At 42.5% G+C, this 21875-nt stretch overlaps 1 protein-coding gene and 1 pseudogene across 1 annotated transcript in view; one reads left to right on the top strand and one right to left on the bottom strand.

The window, feature by feature from the left end:
* St6gal1 (ST6 beta-galactoside alpha-2,6-sialyltransferase 1) overlaps window positions 1-21875 on the bottom strand; it is a 766154-nt gene that overhangs the window by 191573 nt on the left and 552706 nt on the right. The window lies entirely within an intron of this gene.
* LOC127227227 (60S ribosomal protein L13a-like) lies at window positions 7162-7742 on the top strand (annotated as a pseudogene).

Here is a 21875-nt window from a genome sequence, read left to right as displayed (position 1 = left end):
TTGAGAAAGTGGGTGGGGACCTCGGGATGGGGTGTAAGGGGCAATAATATTCCACCACGTTAGCGTAGCTGGGCAGAGACAGTTCCAGATCTGGCTACGCTGAGTCATTTGCATACAGAAGTCGCTGGCCAGAGACACGTCACTAAACTCAAATCAGGCTCAGGAAATTACACTGAGCTTACTAGGCCCTGGGCTTGAGTCTTCTAAGGCCCAACACTCTCTCTTTTTAAAAGTATGTATTTTATGTGTTGGCATTTTGTCAGCATGTATGTCTGTTTTCCACGAGTGTCTCTGGTACCCACAGAGGCCTGAAGAGGGCACCAGATCCCCTAGAACTAGAGTTACAAGCAATTATAAGCTGCTACTTGGGTGCTGAGAATAGAACCCAGGTCCTCTGGAAGAGCAGCCAGTGCTCTTAACCACTGAACCATCCCTCCAGCCCCTCCCTCTTTTTCTTTCTCATTTTGGAAAACATCAACTCCTACTGAAGAGTGGCCTTGGCTGCCTACATTGCCACTGTATATCTTGGTTAGCATAATGGCTTGGCTCAAGAAATAGAAACTCATAGAAACACCCATGGAACTTAACTAAACACCCATCCCGAACACCACCTTAGTCACATTAGAGCTGGGAAGAGGTTGGGCAGCATAGTTTTGCTTATGCTCTACCCATGGTTTGGATTCCCAGCTAGAGGCAGTAGAGGGCTCAGTAAACAGTAGTCTATGGCAAATGAATTGAGACAGCTCCCAATGGTATCCTCCTTCTCTGTGCTTTCTGATGCCATCTGAAGAAGTTGGAATTCTGCACCACACCGGGGCATGCCACGGTCACCCCTGATCCAGTCACTCCCACCGAAGAGGACTGATTGCCTCAACTTCAGCATCACTGGCTGGTGGGGCTCTTAACTTCTTTACTCTCTTACCCTTCTGTGGCCTCCACCTTTGCCCTCTACGTACTTTTCCTATCGATTCTTGGCATTTTCCTCTCTTCCTCTGCAACTGTCTTGGCATTTGTTTCCTACTGTTGCTTATCTTACCAGTAGCACCAGCTTCCTGCCAATAATACCACCACAGCTTTAGACTCATCACAATTTCTTTTTATTATTACTGTTTAAATTAGTTTTGCCCCATGCTTCATACCAGGAAATAAATCTCTAAGCTCTCCTTTCCTGCTATCTAAATTACTGTCTCTGCTACCAGGTTATTTGTAGCAATTTTGAGCTGATGAAAAAAATAAGGAAATGTAACCTCTATATTTATAGAAAGGGAAACTGAGGCCCACAGCGAGAAACAGAAACAGACTGCCCTGGGTCATGGAGACAGCTCAATGCAGGGCTGGACCACAGAGTCATCGTGTCCAGTTCAATTTTCCTTCCTGCTGTATCGCATAGCAATTTCCTCTATGATAAAACATTTCATCCTGCAATGATGTTAAGACTCTGGATGTCCTAGAGGGAGGTGAAACATCCTGCCGGGAAGCTCCTTAAGCCTCAGGTAGTTCTAGTGTGAAGGTCATTAAGACTGAGGAAGTAAACAACTCAGAAGCCCCAGGAAAGCCCTGAAGCTAACTAAATGTACTAGGTCCCTTCCTCCCAAAGCTTGTAACAGCAGCATGGGCTACTGAGAAACACTGTATCTGCCTGCAAGTTGTGCAGCAACCTCCAGGCCCCAGCTTTTTGGAGGCATTATCCATGCTGGGGTGGAATTTTGGCTATGCAGCTGTCTTTTAGTCATGCCTGCCCTATGAGTGAGCACTTGCCCCTTCACTGTAAGTGGCCACAATAAACATGTGGGTTCTCTAAGCTCTACTTTAGTGATGTCCCTCCTTTGGCCTGTCATCAGGTATTCATTACTACTCAGAACAGTGTCACACAACTTGCGGCCACATGGATTGACCCCTGATTTTGGGACAACTCTGCCTCTCGGTCTGGCCTGAGCACTTTCCCCAAACCGCTCCTTGCCATACACACTCTATGGATTTGAATACACAAAGGAAAAGGGCATGTTGCTGGTGGTAACCACATGGAAATACTGGAGAGACTGACTGACAACCTTGTGTTGCTGGCAGATCAGAAGACCCGTCTGTATATGCCTACACCTCCATTGTACAGTCCAGAGAAACAGGGAGTGGCAGACGACACTGCAAAGCCCAGGGAGCTCCACCCACAATGACTTGGTCCTAAACAACTGTCTACAGCAGCCTCAGATCTGCACTGTCCATTGCAGTGAAGTCTAATACAATCATAATTTACTTTAAGTGCGTGGGCAGCTGCTGATGCACTGTTTTCAAGGGTTCTGCATCAGGTAGCATACGTACTGAACATTTCCAACATGGATGAACATTCTTTCAAACAGTACAGCTCCAGGTGCTTTGCAGGATCAATTTCTCTGGTGAAGAAAGACTATGAAGAATACACACTGTCCTCTCGGGCTCAGGAATGTGATTTCCACTTTATACTGTAGCCATTCAGCATCACTGGCCCCCTTGCTGCCACCCCTGTGTGGGTCCTGTCATCCCTTGAGACAGGAAGTTACTCTGCTGTCATGTCTGCCTTTGGTTAACTTTATGTTCCCACAGAATTGAGTGCAGGACCTGCTGCGGGAATGACTTCAGTAAATAGCTCTAGTGAATGTATACTGTATTCCAAATAAAACTATGATTTAATTTAGTGTTCTTTATCTTATATTAGCTGAAAAGGGGGGGAAAACCCCAGCTGCTCTCAACACACAGGTTAAAAAAAAAGTAGTTAGTAAAGAAGAACAAATGTGGAAATTGGCTGCTGACCAAGAAGACTGATTTTTGAAACAGATACGGCAGGTGGTAGATAACAAGGTACTGGGTTGAGCCCAGTACCCCCACAAATATGGGCTCTCAGGTGTGAGCTCCACTACGAGGAATTACCTACACCTCCTGTGCAGGACTCTGGGGTGGCATTTGAACTCATAATTCTAAGCCAAAAGGCAACGTGGAGTGTGTTGGAGACCAGGTTTTAGACTCAACACCAACACCAAAGAACCGTTCTTGTGAAGCATTGTCTCTTCATACCAACCTGGTCTGTAATCCCAAACTTCTGTGCCCTCCAGAACACAGGCAGGATGGAGGTGAAACTCAAACAAGAGAAAGCACCAGGAAAACCTAGGGAGCCTGAACACTGCATGAAGACAGTGGTCCTGAGGCTTAGAAACATAACATTTCTTTAATGTTTGGATGAATATAATGATACTGCATGTACAGGCCCCTGTTTTCTTAGCCAGTTGACAGACAGCTAGGTTCATTCTGTAAGTACTTGCCAAGAACTCCTGAAAACACTCCTGGATGAGCAGCTGGTATCTGTGCTATGTAACCAAGTACTTAATTGTGACAGGACCAGTCCTATATTTGTGGAATAAATGCTACAGACATGAGCATTTTAGGTAAGCCACTAAAAATAGGTTTAAGAACCTATTTTTGTTTGTTTTTTAAAAGTGATTTTTTTCCCTTTTTAGAATCCCTTCAAAATATTATTCCAGTTTCCTTTGGTACCATAACAAATAAAACAAAATACAAAACCATTCAAAAGTAATGAGAGGGTACATCAGAGCAAAAGAGGAGGAAAAAAGAACCAATCCAATCTAAGCATGTTCACGAGAGACATGAACTTGAACTCACTCTACCCATGTAACAGCTTTTGAGGGAGTTACCCAAGGTCACATAGCTGGTGAATGGCTCCTATAGGACCACACCATCTATGTCTGACCTTTGCATTTTGACCTCTAAGCTGGTTAGAAGTTGATGGAGGATTGGGAATCTATATTTCTTGGCTGCAAGCCCTAATCTCTCCCTGGCGCCCCTGAAATGTCTAACCATCTTTGTGCTCATTTGAAACTCCTTGCCCTAAACCATAGCACTGATCATCTCTCTGCTACTCATGCTAGAAATGTGGCATGTACAATGCAGCTACAGATGCTTTTTACCCTTTAGAAAAATTCTAGGCAATTTGGGAAGGTTTCCTGGTCCAAGATAATCATATTTAAATATCTTGATCTTGTTTGGGATTACAGCAACTCTGTTCATTATTCTATGTAGTTATGGCAACAAAGAAATGTGAATGTGCCCAAAGCATGCAGCTAACCTTTGCATTACTTTGTTAACCTTACACAACCCCTATCTAGTGTCATTTCCTGTATTTATAGATGGATGACTTTATTATAACAGCTGGAGGAAACTAACATACTGACAATGGTTTTTCTTGTGAGTGGGAAGACACTGGGGTGAGATTTAGGAATACAATATCTGCAATGATATTGGCCTACAGTCATTGCTCAAGGCATGGAACCTCATTGGACCTAAGTTTCATCCATGAAATAGGATTCAGTGTTGACAATCTTTTTCTTCCCAAGGATTAGGTAGTAGAGCATGTATGAAACATTTTGCAAGTTACAAAGTTCTATTGAATTCTTATTACTTGGAAAGAGTCTATTTGTGATGTGGGGAAGGACAGGAGATGGGACAGGGTGACAGTTACAGACATAAGGCATAATACATTGATTTGTTTGGTCCCAATCAGTCTGAGGTGTAAGATTCCTTTCTCCTCTTGTGATTCAGCACACAGGAACCAGGAACAGGAGCGAGGGCTTCCCACGTGGGAAGCCTACCCTGGAGCTACCAGTTTGCTTCTGGCCAAATTTCCCACCCATTCACATATGGGCTCCTTCCCATCTCCCACCCCGGCATCCATTCTGATAGGAGTTTACATGTCTTCTCTTCATGAGGAAGTTGTGTTGCTATCCAGCTGTTTTCTTCTCCATTCTCTTCACCTCTCACTAGAGGTCCTATGCCATTTCAGAGAAGCCTTGTCAATGTTTCCATCATCCTATGATAGTGCGTGTGCACATATGTGTACAGTGTCAGTGACTCTGTCTCCTCACAAGAGGGGTAGCTCATAGTATCTGTACTCCACACCTGCCCTCTTCAAGTGCCTGAAACATGCAAAAGACAACACATGTGTGTAAGGAGTGAAAGGTTTCTGTGCCCAGATATCAAGTCTCTCTTCTGATAAAATAAATCAGATCAGGGTACCAAGTCTTAAACAGCCTGAGTGGAGCTTCCACATAAACACTGAGTACAAGACTGAATGGCTTGTGTGTGAGAGAGGCCGCAACACCTAGTATTAAGACCTTAAGATGGATCAAAGTTCCTGTTTAATTTTGTCAGTATTTACTAATATGTGGAAATAAACAAGACATAGCCTACAACCTAGAGCAGCCTTAGGACTGTGACACTTGCCTACCTACCTGAACAATATTGGAAGCTAAATGGGGTAAAGGCTAGCACAATAGCTACCTGTGCCAGTGTGGCTGGGCTGTATCAAATAATGAATGAATCTCCTGTGTCACTGTCACTTATTTTGTAAATGTGCTTAATGTCTGCAGTCAGTTAACTTTACATAAAAGGAGATTGCTCTGGAGGATATCTGTAGGGCACAGCTGAGAGCCTTGGAATCAAGACACTTGGTTTTCACGGAAAAAAAATACTTGTTTTTATGGTCAGCTTTTGCCTGAGCCTGGAGCATACAGGCCTAACTTACTGCTTATTATAGCACAATGCCACCACTCAATACATCAGAGTTGTTGCTAAAAGAGATGTAAAGCATCTCTTCCCCTCTTCCTGAGGTCCCAAAGACAAGCCAAACAAAGTCACGATGGGAAACCAATTAATTTGTTGGCTTTCCTACAGAGCTTAGGTAAGAAGTTACTGGGATATGGGTGTGTCTCTCTCAATCTGTAGCACCTGAAAAGCCTTACCCAGTAGGGATGAGGGCTTGCACAGTAGCCTATTGATGAGTCCCTCCTACTATCCATCCACCTTCTTCTACATCCCCTAGTCCCTCTCCCAAGCCAAGTGCATAGCTTGTGGATAGTAGAGATCAGTTGTGTACTCAGGAAAGAATCTTGTGCCCCAGGCCTCCCAGGGTACAAACTCTTGATAAGCCACTAGGATGATCTTTTGCAAGAGGGTGCAGCTGAATCTGCCAAGATGGCAGATGCTTGGCACATAGGATAATCACTCATGGCAAGAATAAATAAATCTTGACATATAATATGTGTAATTTCAGGGAACATACATATACAACATATCAAATATAAGCTACATATACATAAATATACATAAATAGTTTCTAGAGAACACTGAGGATGAGAGAGTGTTGGTCAGTATGGAAGGATAGAAAATGAAGGACAGAAGTGAAGGAGGGAGCCAGAACCCTCACTGTTTAAGCCACAGGAGAGAGAGGCTGGAAACTTAGCACAGCTGTCTCCATCTTCCTTGGAAACTGCAGAGAGCTGGAATACTTTCCACCTCCCCCGGTCTTGGCTGGGGTTAGGCTGGCAGACATCTGGGGCTGACCATTTACTACAGGGCTTTTAACAAACTGGACCTAAAGGGGAGGAAAGGACAGTAGCAGCAGCAACAACCCACGACATCCCGCACTACAGCCTTGGAGCTGCCCGTGGGTGTTCTGGCAATCTAATTAGTACAGGTTCCCTCGGACGCTGGGGAGTTTCTTTGATTAATGCCTTCATTAAAAGGTCTCCCTTAATCAATCAGCTACCATATATGCTTATTGGAAGAAGAAGGTTTTGGGGGCTCAAATAAGGCTCCGTGCCTGTGAATGGGAAATCTACAGTTGAGGTGCACATGAGTGAGTCTTCTTGCAGATACTGCTTTCCCTTCACTTATCCCTGCCACTTTCCTGAAGCCCCCTCCCACGCCACAGACATTTTTATGACAGAATAAAAATTAAACTCAATGTAGCACTTTTTTTTCTCAGAGTGAAAAGCTCTCAGTCACCTCAATAATTAGCTCATTTGGGACAGGAGATGCTAGCTCTGGCACTCCTCCACTGCTATGACAGCTACATTAATTATTCTCTACCTCAGTGCATCAGCATGGGCATTGAAACCTGCATTCACATTGTTATTTGCCCTGAGCCTACTATGTGCCAGTCCTTGGGCTCGAACCTGGAATGAAAGATGACAGACACTACATATTTGATCCACCTTGAAAAAAAAATAATGGACATTTTTAAGCATTATGCTGGGGAGAGGGGGCCAAAGGGGAGGGGATAAAGAGTGTAATAGGCTTATGATCAAATTGCACTGTATCTTTCCCAGGTGGCTGCCAATGTCAGAAGGGCATGTTGAGTGTCAGATGGCAGAGGATGGAGGACATCTTCTGGGCCTCCTGCCAGCCATTGTGGCCAAGAGGATACTTCTGGGCTGAGAGGTAATGGTTGTGTGCTGTGAGGGCATCAACATTTATGGCAGCTTCTACAAAAGCAAGGTAAGTTATCTGATCTATCTCTGAAAGTGGATGAATACCAACCCTTCCTGAGGTCCCTGCCACTTCTGAGCCTTAGCAGCAACTTTTGACGTACTTTGCAAGGTATGATGCCCCACAAGACCACCAAGGCAAGGCTGCCATGGGCCGACTCCAGGTATTGGTTGGAATCCCTCCACCTATGACAGAAAAAAGAATCAGATGGTGATCCCTGACATCCTCAAGGTTATGTGGCCAACACCTACCAGGAAATTTGCTTGCATGGGTCATCTAGCTCATGAGGTCAACTGGAGGGTCAGGCAGTGAAAGATACTCTGGAGGAGAAATCCAAGGAGAAGGCCAGGATCTGCTACCAGAAGAAGTTGCTCATGAGACTAGGGAAGCAGACAGAACATGGAGGGGAAAAAAATCAACCACTTCTCTGACAGCCAATGCTTCCACAAATTCACCATGGAATGCGATTCTGAACAAACCAACACAGCCAGTGCCGAATAAGTAGTGAATTCTGTTTACCAGAGACTCTTTACAACAACCGCATGAGACAGACAACACTGTCATCACCAACTTGAGATAGGAAAACGAAGCACCAAGAGTTGTGACTCACCCAGGGCCCTGCGATTATTTAGAAGAAATCTGAGAACCCAGGCAGCATGGCTGCAAAGGGTAACAACCACTGTTGTTCTTCTTAACAGCCCAGCAACTGTGCTCTTGACATTTGCTTAAGCAGCTGAAGTCACAGCTCAAGCTCATTCATTCTCAAGTACATAGCAGAATGTGCCATTGACAACCTGAATGTATCATCCTATAACTGGATTCCAGGCAACACATTCATGGATGTTTTGAAACTCGCTTGGGGAACACCTTTTCTGTTGCTCTGAATATACCATTTCTTCTTGCCCTCTGCCCATACCATAGGCCTTGGGTGAAAGGGGAGAACAGCTTGTTCTCTATATTCACAGTTCTTTCCAGAAACTAACACCCCCATCTCCATAGGTCTGAGGAAAAGCAGTGGAGATCTAACCATCTTAGAATCACAGAGGGCTGGTCAAGGTCTGCATGGGCCAGCTACACTCTGGAACAAGGACACGTGTGACTAGCTCCCGAAGTCCCAGCATCCCATGTGGTAGGGCCTTGTTTCCCACCTGCCTTTTATTTGCAGTCCTTTGATGTCCTGTTGCTCCCCACAGCAGTTATATAAGTTACCTTCTGGTTCTTAAATCTCAATGTCCACCCCACCTTAGTTTCTCCAAACACAGATGGGGTTGTCTTCCTGTCAGGGTCCTCTCTGATCTAAAGCAATTGGCCACTTATGCGTCCTCAAGAAGCTCACAGGGCTTTCCCTTTCATCTCTTGTGAGGTAGAAGGGCCTTATCCTCCCCTACGTGCCCTGGCCTCATCCTTCCCAGCTCTTTCCAGCACCGGCCCTCACCCACTCCCTCCTGAGGATCTGCTTCCTCAGTTGCTTTTGTCCCATACTTCCATGCAGATGCCATATGATGGAGATCTGAGAGAGCTCACTGGATCTGCACTTGGCCTACCCTGGGCATGGCCTCATCTGTCTTATTGTTCTTTTCCTGGGCTGAAACTACTCATTCTCAGCACCTCTTTCTCTATTCCCAGCAAACCCCAGTCACACTTAAGGCTTCACCTCTTTTGAAGACTACAGAAAAGGCTGCAAACAACAGGCCTTGTCAGTATCAGAATTCCATCTTCCAAACTAGTCCTTCCTCCTTCTCTCTGCCACTAACTTGCTCTGGATCCAAGCCAAGACTTCCTTATTTTTAGACATCATTTCTTAAATATAAGCTTTCTTATGTTTCACTCATATAGAAGTATTTTCAGGACCCCAATATGCACAAGAGGAATGAGGCAGGCTGCTCAGGAGAGTTGAATCTGGGTTTGTCTATAATTAGGTGCATGAATGCATGTATGTATGCTTGCATGTGTATAAAGGCCAGGGAGACCACCAGTAATTAAATTAGCAATTTAGACTTTCTGTTTTCTAAAATCCCCTACTCTTTTCACAGAGGTACCTGTTTAGCAGATGTATTTTGAAATGTAATTCTGTCCAATTAGCAATAATCAGTTGGAGGACCTTCCCTGGGGCCTCCTTCAGCATCCCATAGTTGCCTGTCATTTATTTAGAGTTGAGTCCCCATGAGATTTAACTCTTCCGTGCTAACCTGCCTTGGAGTTGTCATTGTTCAATTCTTGTTTAGGTAGCCATGTTGACAAGACTTCATGTACAAACAAATAACATTATAAAACTAAGCTGGATTAATATACTTAAAATAATATTAATACAAATAATATGTAAAATACATATGTAACAACAGTTCAAGAAAAAGGCCATGGATATGAGAGATGGTGGAGGCAGGGGTCTGGGAGAAAGAAAGGAAGAAGAAAATGGTGTGGTTGTATTTTACCTTCAGAAAAGTAAGAATTATTTTTTAATAATGTAGTTCTGTCTCCATGGACAGAATTATGTCTACAAGAAAAGTGCTCAGCTCCAGCAGAGCCAGGCAGAGCCTCCTGTGGCCATACAAGGTCTGAGTGGTAGTCTAACTTGATTCTTGAAATAGGTAGCTTTGGAGATAATTTCCAATGGCATCAGTTCTAGTCCTCACCACTCCATGGAAGCCTCTTATGTCCTTGTATGTGGTATTTAGGGAGTCACATCTCGTGGGTAAAATGGGTCTGAAGTTGTGCAAGAGACTTCCTAGATTAAATAACAGAATTAAATTAGATTGAAACAATGTGGGACAGCTGGACATGGGAGTCTATACCTGTAATCCTAGCATGGGAAGAGAAAGGTGTGGGGATCTGGAATTCAAGGATCTGGTTATCCTTGTGCATAGTGCATAGTGAGCTCAAGGCCAGCCTGAGCTGCATAAATCCTTGTCACAAAAGAAAGAATAAAATAAAAGTATATCTTTGAGCCTTGGAGACTTATGGATAGTTTCTGTCCATAAGAATAAAGCAAGATGTCATGTTGTGAGCAGAGTTGTGAAGAGATGCATGTGGCTTGACATGAAGCAAAGAATTTCATCTCAGCAGTGCACAATGGATTGAAGTCTAGTAAGAGCCACATGGGATAATTTGGAACTAGGTCTCCTGAAATAGCCATCAGCTCCATGAGCACACTGGAAACAGATCCTCCTCTGTATGGTGATTTCTGTGTTTTTGAGAGTAGCCTGGTCTACATAGTGAGTTATATTATAGCCAAGACTATATATAGAGACTCTGTCTCAGAAAAAACAAAAACAAACAAAAAAACTTTAAAAGTTCAATCTCATTAAGACACCAAAAGTCTCTATCAGTCAAAGTACAAAGCCTCTCCAAAATGCCCTCTCTTAAATAGCCAAAGTCTCTCTTAAGTTCTAATTCTCTGTAAAATTCTAAAGTCTCTTAACCATGGGTTCCTGGGGAGGGGCCAAGAGGGAAGGACCAGGGCACAGTCACAATCAGACCAAATCAACAGCAAAACTCAAGAGTGTTTGATGTCTAGAACTCACTCATGATCTTCTGGGCCGCAAAGGAACTTGGCAGTTCCACTCCGTTTCAGCCATCCACAGCACATGTAGCTCGTCTCATTGCTCAGGCTGTCTCTGTGCCACACCTGCTGCTGTCCTTGGTGATTACCCCTGTTACTACTATCTCCAAAATGCTGAGGTCTCCACTGTAACTTGGATGCAGCCTCCACCAACAGTCTATCCTGACTTCTCTTTAAGGATTCTAACACTGCTACCTGGGGCAAACCTCAACTCTGTCCATGACCAACTGAAGCTGCACTGTCACCAATGGCCTTTCACAATGTCAAGTTTCAGCTGTTCTCCATGACCCCTCCGTGCCTTTTACCAGTACTACCTGGGGAGCTCTTACACAATACCAAGTTTGGCTACCAGAGCTACCAGAACAACGTACATCTGTGGGGCCCCTCTGCACCACAACTGCTATGTAGTGAACCTGAGGAAACACTTCCTGGAATATTTTGCCTCAATGATGCTAGTCTCTTTTTATTCACAGCTGATTCTTTGTCTGATCAATATGGATTGCCCCAGTGAAACGAAGAGTTTGCCCACACTAATCATTAATCAATAACAGACCCTGTAGACTTACTTGCCTACAGGCAGTCTAGATGGAAGAATTTTCTTAGTTGTAGTTCCTCTTCCCAGATAACTCTATCTTGTGTCAAGTTGGCAAAATAAAACAAAACTAAGACAATTAACCTATTGTCAACTTGACAAACACATCACTATTAAACCATAACTTAATATATCTCAATATAAAACATATCCTAACCTTTGAAAGTCTCACAGTCTTTAAAAGTCCAATCACTTGAAAAAAAATTCAATCTCTTTAAAGCATTCAAATTTCTTTCAAAGTCCAATCATTTTCTAAATAATCCAATGCCTCTCATCTGTGGGTTTCTTTAAACTAAAAAAAAACAAGTTAAATAATTTCCTATGCCAAGAGAGAATGACATTCAAGACAATGCAAAACCAAAGTCCACCAGCATAAAAGGCTCAGTGTCAGACACTCATTATCTCCTGGGCTCAAAGAGCAGGTACAGCTCCACTTCTTGGGTTCTGACATTCACAGCACACATAGCTCATCTCACAGACTCAGGACAGCTCCACTCCACAGCTTCTGCTGCCCTAGGTGGTCACCCCATGATAATGGAATCTCCAGTATGTTAGGGTCTCCATTTCACCTGAGCTGAATCTTTACTGATAGCCTCTCCTGGGCTCTTCAGGAATTTGGACTCTGCCACATAATGTCAAGCCTCAACTTCTCTCCATGACCCCTTCAGTTCTGGGGATTCTGCTATGACTGAGGCTGCACCCTCACCAATGGTCTCTCACATAGCCAAGTTTCAGATCTTCATGCCTACAAAACCTGTACCACCTGGGTGACATTTATTTAATACCAAGTTTGGAGTCAAGCACCAGGTACACACTTGACCCTCTCTGAACCACAGATCTTCCAAGAAGATCTGCTTCATTGATGCTTATCAGACCCAGCTGGTCAGTATGGATTGTCTCAGCAAAGCAAAGGTTTCAATTTAATGGTTCTAGCCTCTTGTTAATCACAGCCGATACTTCAGCCACAGGTGATCAGAACCACGGGTTCTTAATTTGTCATATAACATGAATTGCTCTTGTAGGGCCTTTGCTTCCCTGTGAAACTTCACAGGCCAGGCTTCCATCATCTACATTACTTTCAACATTCTCATCTTCCAAGCTTCCATGAAACAGCATATTGAGCTCTGAGCACCTAATGGCTTTTCACACCCCAAGTCCAAATACCACAGCAATCCTAAGAGCACATAGTTAGGTGTGTCACAATAATATTCCACCATCCTGGTATATGTGAGTGGACACAGTAATTTCCAACATGATCACTTCATGATATGGGAAAGGGTTTATTATGGATATAAAAAGAGAACAGTCAGAGGCGTCTGCAAGAGTACAGAGCAGACAGAGAAAATAGAGTGAACATGGCCAACTGACTGGACATGGCTAGAGCTATCAGCAAGACAGGGGAGACTAACAGGGGATGGAGAATATAAAAAGCATAGTAAGAATAGCAGGGGCAGTGGTGGGCAGGGGAACTTTGATAATATGAAGATAACAAACAGGTATCTGGGAAGAGGGAAGACTGGGGAGGTGATAAGTCAGCAAGCCAGGGTGCTGTCTTTGAGATATGTAACAGGTACTTGTAATACTGAGGAAGCCTGGAGACCAGCGTGTGATCTGATGAGTAACCACAAGTATATGTTGAAGCAGAGCCCTGTTACCCTTCTGCCAGAGGTAAGGGAAATGATTCCTTTCGGTAGATAGGAACTGGTTTCACAAGTTCCTGGGGAATGCTGACTTTTATCTCTCTACCAGAGATCATCCTGAAGTCTAGGTTGAGCTCATTTCTGGATATTTGGACCATCTTTAGAGGAGTGTGAGGAATTAGAGTTTCATTTGGATCTGACACCTGGTACCACATTTAGTCTTAGCTAAGGTTTCTATTGATTAAAAAATTTCATAATAAAAGGCAATTTGTGGAAGAGAGGATTTATTTGGCTTAATCTTCTACATCCGATTCTATCTTTGAAGGAAGTGAGGACAAGTTCCTGGAGGGAGGAACTGAAACAGAGATCGTGGAGGAGTGTTGTTTATTGGCTTTCTCCCAATGGCTCGCTCAGGCTGCTTTTTTTTTTTTTTTTACAACTCAGGACCTCCTTTCTAGGGAGGTACCATCTCTCATGCTCTGGGTTCCCCAATATCAATCAAGAATCAAGAAAATATAGTCTTGCCTGTAGGCAAACTGAGTGGAAGAATTTCTCAACTGAGGTTTGCATTCCAAGATTACTCTAACTTACATTAAATTAACAACAATAGCAGAACCAAAACCAAAACAAAACAACCCCAAAAAGCCAGAATAGGCCTTCTAGGGAGCATCTTGAACAAAGTCACTAACACACAAAAAACACCTGGATCATTCAATGAATAACAATAACAAGTAGACTGAAGGCTAGAAAGTTAGACCAAGGCCCCATTGTGGAAGGTTTTAATTGCTGTGGTAGTTTGAATGAGAATGGCTTGTTCAAACAGCTTTTGAATACTTGGTCCCCTATTAGTAGAACTCTTTGGAAAGGATTGGAAGGTGTGGCCTTGGTAGAGAATGTGTCACTGAGGATGGGCTTCTCTTCCTCCTATTTGTAGATGTGAACTTTCAACTACTGTTCCAGCACCATGCCTACCTTACTGCTGCCATGCTCCCTACCATTGTAAGGATTCAAGCATTATGCTGGCATGTTCCTGTCACCTGGCAGAATGCATTCAGGCAATACTCTGGTCAGCCCAAGGTTCCATGAGTACTAGTCTGCACGCAGGTGTAAAGGATGCTTAAAAAGACAGACCCTGCCCACTCACACTCTTTCTGCTCTTACTGCTCTCCCGCTCTCATCTGTTCTCATCTCCCTCTTCTCTTCTGTTCTCTCTCTGTCTTTACATCTCTTTACCTCTTTTCTCTTCCCTACCCACTCCTTCCCCTTTTAATAAAACTTCTCACTCAAGCTCTGTCTACCTGGAATGTTCCTTCCCCTCCCTTGATCAAGGGAGAAGGGCCCTTTCCAGCTTTATCCTATCATTGGAACAAAAGAACAACAACCATGCCTTTGCTTCACCATCATGGACTATAACTCTCTGAAACTGTAAGCCCCAAACAAACCCTTTCTTCTGTAAATTGTCTTGGCCTTGGTGTCTTATCACATCAATATAAATATAAGGAAAGTGTTTAATCTCAGTTTACTTTGTCTTCCAGAATTTTTTAAAGAAAGTCTTATCAGATTCACTAGTATAAGGGATGACATCAAGGACAATGGGTAATAGGGATAGAACTCTACTATAGATTGGGTCAAGTGCTAGATAATGGAGATAAGGAAATCCATTAAAGTTCTGACCTCAGGAATTGAGGTAGTTATGACTATGGGAGTGTGTGAGGAGGAGTGCTTGTGACCATCAAAGTGTTCATGGAGGTGTTCTGGTCATATGCTAGGCCAGGAATCCCACATTGAAGGCTGAAACAATATTCAAATAGGGAAATGTTATAAACTGGATAGTTGGTTAATCAAGTAAGGATGAAGGAGATACAGGTTTGAAGATGAACAGTTCTTGATTAGCTATTTAAGGACTGGCCAAGATTGGGCTTCATGTTACAGTCCCATTTGTAAAACACAGCAAGTGTTTTTCTCTTCCTTTCATACACTTGGGTATTATATAAACTGATAATATGACCACCCCATGGTATGGTTAATGGGAAAGCATTCTATTATAGATGAGAGAGAGAGAGAGAGAGAGAGAGAGAGAGAGAGAGAGAGAGAGAGAGAGAATAGCCAGATGCATCTGGAAGAGCCCAAAGCAAAAAAAAAAAAAAAAAAAAAAAAAGTGGCAGACTGTACATGTACAGCAGGTTCACAAGAGAGAGCACAAGGAGAGTGAAAGTCAAAGAGGGAGCATAGCATAAATAGCAGGGTTATAAGGAGAATGAGTGGCATAGAAAATCCCATGGGCTAGGGGAGTTTAGGATAAGAGAGGGGGAGAGAAGAATTAGGATTTGAAATGTGTGACAGGTAGTTGTAATACTGACAGACTCTAGAGGACAGCATTCACTTTGGTATGCTAATAGGCACAACAGATCATCATTTATCCCTTCTAACACTGACTACCATGAAAAGGTAAATGGTTCCTTTGGTAGAGGAGAACTAGCTTCACAAGTTCCAGGGGAACACTGGGTTTTATCTAAATGCCAGAATTTGGGGAACTGAAGTTTCCTTTGGACCTGACAGGTATCACTCCCTGTGATAATGCGAAAACCTCTGATTCATGTTGCAAAACTCAATTGGTAGGATAAAGAATGATAGGAAGGAAAGAGGGGAAAGTGATGGAGAGAAAGAGGGCAGAGAGAATAAAGAGGGAAGGAGAGAAGTAAAGAATGGAAGGAAGGGAATATGAAGGGAGGAAAGAAGAGGAAGGAAGTAAAGAGAGAGGACAGAAGACAATGAGGATAAAAAGAAAAAAAGAGAAAGAAGAAGGTAGAGAGGAAGGAAATGAAGGTGGGAATAATGAAGACAGAAAATGGGGGAAAGTGAGACAGAAGAATGAAAGGAGAGAAGAGGAATAAAGCATCAAACCTCCTACAAAATCCTAAAATAAATCAAGACAACCAAGCAATTATAACAGTTTTCATAAACAAACTCTTGGGATTCTTTCATAAAACCTGGTGACAGGGTTCTTTAGAGATTTTGAAATATATTGTATGGATTGTTTATGAACTGAAAAGAATCCTACTCCAGATCTCCGCGGGTCCACTCTGAGTTCCCACCAGCAAGATCCCTGACCCCCAAAGCAGGGCCTCTGCTAAAGAAAGAGGCCTCAGCTGGAGAATACCAGTTTCCAGTGAGATCCAACAATCCTGCAAAAACTTCCCAAGTTACAGCTCAGCCTTTGTCCTCTTCTGCCAGCCATTGGCTAGAGGTGAGTCTGGGCCCAATTGGGGCTGCCTCTCCCCTACAACCTCTCCCCTCCCCCCACCCGAACTCCCTGGGTTGGCCCCTGATCCTGCTGCTCCTGTGTCCTGTCCCCATCAAGAGCACCCTTGGAGCTCTGATACACCCCCACCCATCTCCACCATGAGCCTGCCCCTCCCACTCTGTGCCCTACCCTGCCCACTGTTCTGCTGCTCTGGTTGAGCACTGGGACAGAGGGTGGAGCCAACTGTCCACCCTACTTCGGAGACTTCTGGGAGCAACTCTGAACAAAGGAGACCTGCCTATCCACGCGGAAGCACCCTTAATTTCCACCTGCTTGGTCTCTGACCCTACCTCCAGTACTCTGCTGGAGTCCTGGGGCCCTCCCAGAGAGCCACCTATCTCCATGGTGGAGATAGGTAGGAACTCTGAGTTCCCGCCTGCAAGATCCCTGACTCACAAAGCAGGGCCTCTGCTAAAGAAAGAGGCCTCAGCTGGAGAGTTCCAGTCTCCAGTGAGGTCCAACTATCCTGTAAAAACTTCCCAAGTTACAGCTCACCCTTTGTCCTCGTCTGCCAGCCATTGGCTAGAGCCATTGGCTAGAGGCATCTTCTACTGGATCCTCAGCCCTGACCCCATCCCTGGGTCCCTGTCTGCAGAGACCCTCCTATAGAGCTTCGACCACCCAGAGCTACAGATATTGAATCTCTGACCTACATAAGACCACCAGGGAAGTACCATAGAGAGAGGGGGAGACCCCACCAACACCTACTGGAAGAAGCTATGGGAAGACAGCAATACAAGAAAACACGTAACAACAGAAAGACAAGCATGACACCACCAGAATCTAGGGAATCTACACCAACTAGAACAGAACACAACAACAAAGCAGAGGAAGCAGAAGGGAACGACTTAGAAATTACCATCATAAAAAATGATAGAGGCCCTCAAAGAAGATGTGAGAAATCCCTTAAAGAAATGGAGGAAAAAACAAACAAAAAAGTGGAAGAAATGAACAAATTCCTTAAGGAAAGTAAAGAAAGTACAGAAAACCAAGAAAAAACAATTAAGCAGGTGAAGGAAACGGTTCAAGACGTGAAAACTGAAATAGAGAAAATAAAGGCAACACAAATTGAAGGAATGCTGGAAATAGAAAAACTGGGCAAAAAATCAGGAACTACAGACTCAAGCATAACCAACAGAATTCAAGAGCTGGAAGAGAGAATCTCAGGCGCAGAAGATAAACTGGAAAAAATAGATTCATCGATCAAAAAAATCATAAATCCAACAAATCCTTAACACAAAAAGTCCCAGGAAATGTGGGATACCATGAAAAGGACAAACTTAAGAATAATAGGCATAGAGGAAGGTGAGGAAGCCCAGGTCAAAGGTGCCTAAAACTTATTCAACAAAATCATTGCGGAAAACTTTCCCAATCTGAAAAAGGACATGCCCATGAAAGTACAAGAAGCATACCTAACCCCAAATAGGCTGGACCAAAGAAAAAATACCCCTCAACATATAATAATCAAAATGCCTAGCATACAGAATAAAGAAAGAATATTAAGAGCAGTGAAGGAAAAAGGACAGGTAATATATAAAGGCAGAACTATCAAAACTACACCTGAGTTCTCCATGGAAACCCTCAAGGTCAGAAGGTCCTGGATAGATGTTCTACAAGTATTAAGAGAACACAGATGCCAGCCTAGGCTACTATATCCAGCAAAACTCTCAATCACTATAGATGGAGAAAACAAGATATGTAATGACAAAACCAGATCTTCCCAATATGTATCTACAAATCCAGCCTTACAGAAAGCATTTGAAGGAAAATTCCAACCCAAGGAAGGTAACTATGCCCACAAAAATGTAGGCAACAGATAATCCAACTACACCAGAAACTAAGAGTAAAGCAGAACAAATATATTCCCAATACCACTGCCAACAACAAATCTAAAACAAACAAGCATCAACAATCAATGGTCCTTACTCACCCTCAACATTAATGGTCTTAACTCACCTATAAAAAGATACAGGCTAACAGAAAGGATACAAAGACAGAATCCATCCTTCTGTTGCATACAAGAAACTCATCTAAGCTTCAAAGATAGACATTACCTCAGGGTAAAGGGTTGGGAAAAGATTTTCCAATCATATGGAACCAAGAAGCAAGCAGGCACTGCTATCCTAATATCTAACAAGTTAGACTTCAAACCAAAATTAATCAAAAGAGATGAAGATAGTCATTTTGTATTCATCTCAGGAGAAATCCATCAACACAAAGTCTCACTTCTGAACATCTATGCCCCTAATACAAAAGCATCTACATTCGTAAAAGAAACACTACTAAAACTCAAAGGACATATAAAACCTCACACACTTATAGTGGGAGACTTCAATACACCACTCTCAACACTATACAAGACCACAAATCAGAAACTCAACAAAGAAACAAAAGAACTAACTGAAGTTATGTCTCAACTGGGATTAACAGAAATCTATAGAACATTCCATCCAAACACAAAAGAATATAACTTCATCTCTGCTCCACATACTAGGTGGCATAACAAACCTCAACAGATACAAGAGAATAGGAATAGTCCCCTGTATCCTATCAGACAACCATGCTTTAAAATTGGAATTCAACAACAACACAAATAGCAGAAAACCTGCAAAATCATGGAAACTGAACAATGTGCAATTGCACCACACCTGGGTCAAAGAAGAAATAAAGAAATTAAGGACTTTCTAAAATTCAACAAGAATGAGGACATAACATACCTGAACTTATGGGACACCTTGAAAGCAGTGTGACAAGGGAAGTTCATTGCACTGAGTGCCCATATGAAGAAAACAAAGGATAGTCACATAAGAGAATTAACAGTGCAACTGAAAGCCTTAGAACAGAGAGAAGCGAACTCACCTGTAGGAGTAGACGCCAGGAAATAATCAACTTGAGGGCTGAGATCAACAAAATAGAAACCAGGAAAACAATACAAAAAATATCAATGAAACAAAGAGTTGGTTTTTTGAGAAAATCAACAAGATAGACAAACCTTTATCCAAATTAACAAAAAAGCAGAGAGAGAACATGCAAATTAACAAAATCAGAAATGAAAAGGGGAACATAACAACGGACACAGAGGAAATCCAGACAATTTTCAGGTCATACTTTGAAAACCTGTATTCCACAAAAATTGAAAATTCAAAGGATATGGACAAGTTTCTGGATTACTATCACTTACCAAAATTAAATCAAGAACAGACAAACAACTTAAATAGACCTATAACCCGCAATGAAACAGAAGCAGTCATCGAAAGCCTTCCAACCAAAAAAAGTCCAGGGCCAGATGGATTCAGTGCAGAAATCTACCAGACATTCAAGGAAGAACTAATATCACTACTCCTCAAAATCTTCCACAAAATAGAAACAGAAGGTTCATTACCACACTCTTCTTATGAGGCCACAATAACCTTGGTACCCAAGCCTCACAAAGACACAACTAAGAAAGAAAACTACAGACCAATATCCCTGATGAATATCTATGCAGAAATACTCAATAAAATATTGGCAAACTGAATTCAAGAATACATCAGAGAAATCATCTACCATGACCAAGTGGGCTGAGGCCTTGGATTGCAGGGATGGTTTAACATATGAAAATCTATCAATGTGATCCACCATATAAACAAACTGAAAAAGAAAAACCATATGATCATCTCACTAGATGCTGAAAAAGCCTTCTACAAAATTTAACACCCTTTCATGATAAAGGTCTTGGAGAGATCAGGGATAACAGGAACATACCTAAACATAATAAGAGCAATATACAGCAAACCAACTGCCAACATCAAACTGAATGGAGAGAAACTTAAGCCAATTCCTCTAAAATCAGGAACAAGACAAGGCTGACCTCTCTCTCCATTTTACTTGAAGTTCTAACTAAAGCTATAAGACAACAAAAGGAGATCAAGGGGATCCAAATTGGAAAGGAAGAAATCAAACTGTCTATATTTGCAGACGATATGATAGTTTACATAAGCTACACAATAAACTCTACCAGGGAACTCCTACAGCTGATAAACACCTTCACCAAACTAGCAGGATACAAGATAAACTCAAAAAAAAAAAAAAATCAGTAGCCCTACTTTTTTCAGAAGACAAAGAGACAGAGAAAGAAATCAGAGAAACATCACCCTTTACAATAGCCACAAGCAACATAAAGTATCTTGGGGTAACGCTTACCAAACAAGTGAAAGACCTATATAATAAAAACTTTGTGGCTCTAAAGAAAGAAATTAAAGAAGACACCAGAAATTGGAAAGATATCCCATGCTCTTGGATACGTAGGATAAATATAGTAAAAATGGCAATCTTGCCAAAAGCAATCTACAGATTCAATGCAATCCCTATTAAAATCCCAGCACAATTCTTCACTGACCTTGAAAGGATAATAATCAACTTTATATGGAAAAACAAAAGACCCAGGATAGCCAAAACAACCCTATACAATAAAAGAACTTCAGGAGGCATCACCATGCCTGACTTTAAGCTCTACTACAGAGCTATAGTTCTGAAAACAGCCTGGTAATTGGCATAAAAATAGACAGGTAGACCAATGGAATCGAATCAAAAATCCTGATATTAACCCACACACCTATGAACACCTGATTTTAGACAAAACAGCTAAAATTATACAATGGGGCAAGGACAGCATCTTCAAGAAATGGTGCTGGCACAATTGGATGAGAGTGTGTAGAAGACTGCAGATAGACCCATGTCTGTCGCCATGCCCAAAACTAAAGTCCAAATGGATCAAAGACCTCAACATCAATCCAGCCACGTTGAACCCTTAGAAGAGATAGTAGGAGGTACCCTGAACAAATTAGTATAGGAGACCACTTCCTGAACATAACTCCAGAGACACAGACACTGAGAGCAACAATTAATAAATGGGACCTCTTCAAAGTTAGAAGCTTCTGTAAGGCAAACGGCACAGTGGACAAGACAAAACGACAACCTACAGACTGGGAAAAGATGTTCACCAATCCTATATCCGTCAAATGGCTGATCTCCAAAATATACAAAGAACTAAAGAAACTAGTCAACAAAACACCAAATAACCCTATTAAAAAATGGGGTGCAGAACTGAAGAAAGAATTCTCAACAGAGGAAATAAAAAAGGCTGAAAGACACTTAAGAAAGTCCTCCACATCCTTAGCTATCAGGGAAATGCAAATCAAAACAACTTTGAGATACCATCTTACTCCTGCCAGAATGGCTAAAATTAGAAACACAAATGATGACTCATGTTGGAAAGGATGTGGAGAAAGGGGAACACTCCTCCCTTGCTGGTGGGAGTGCAAACTCATACAGCCATTTTGGAGATCAGTATGGCAGTTCCTCAGGAAAATGGGAATTAGTTTACCATAGGACCCGGCAATCCCCCTCTTAGGCATATACCCAAAGGATCCACATCCATGCAACAAAGACATCTGTTCAACTATGTCCATAGTAGCACTATTTGTAATA

The sequence above is a fragment of the Phodopus roborovskii genome, unplaced genomic scaffold, assembly GCF_943737965.1.
Source record: "Phodopus roborovskii unplaced genomic scaffold, PHOROB, whole genome shotgun sequence".
NCBI classification, from domain to species: domain Eukaryota; kingdom Metazoa; phylum Chordata; class Mammalia; order Rodentia; family Cricetidae; genus Phodopus; species Phodopus roborovskii.
The sequence above is the reverse complement of the archived record's forward strand: the minus strand, read 5'-3'. Positions and strand labels throughout refer to the sequence as shown.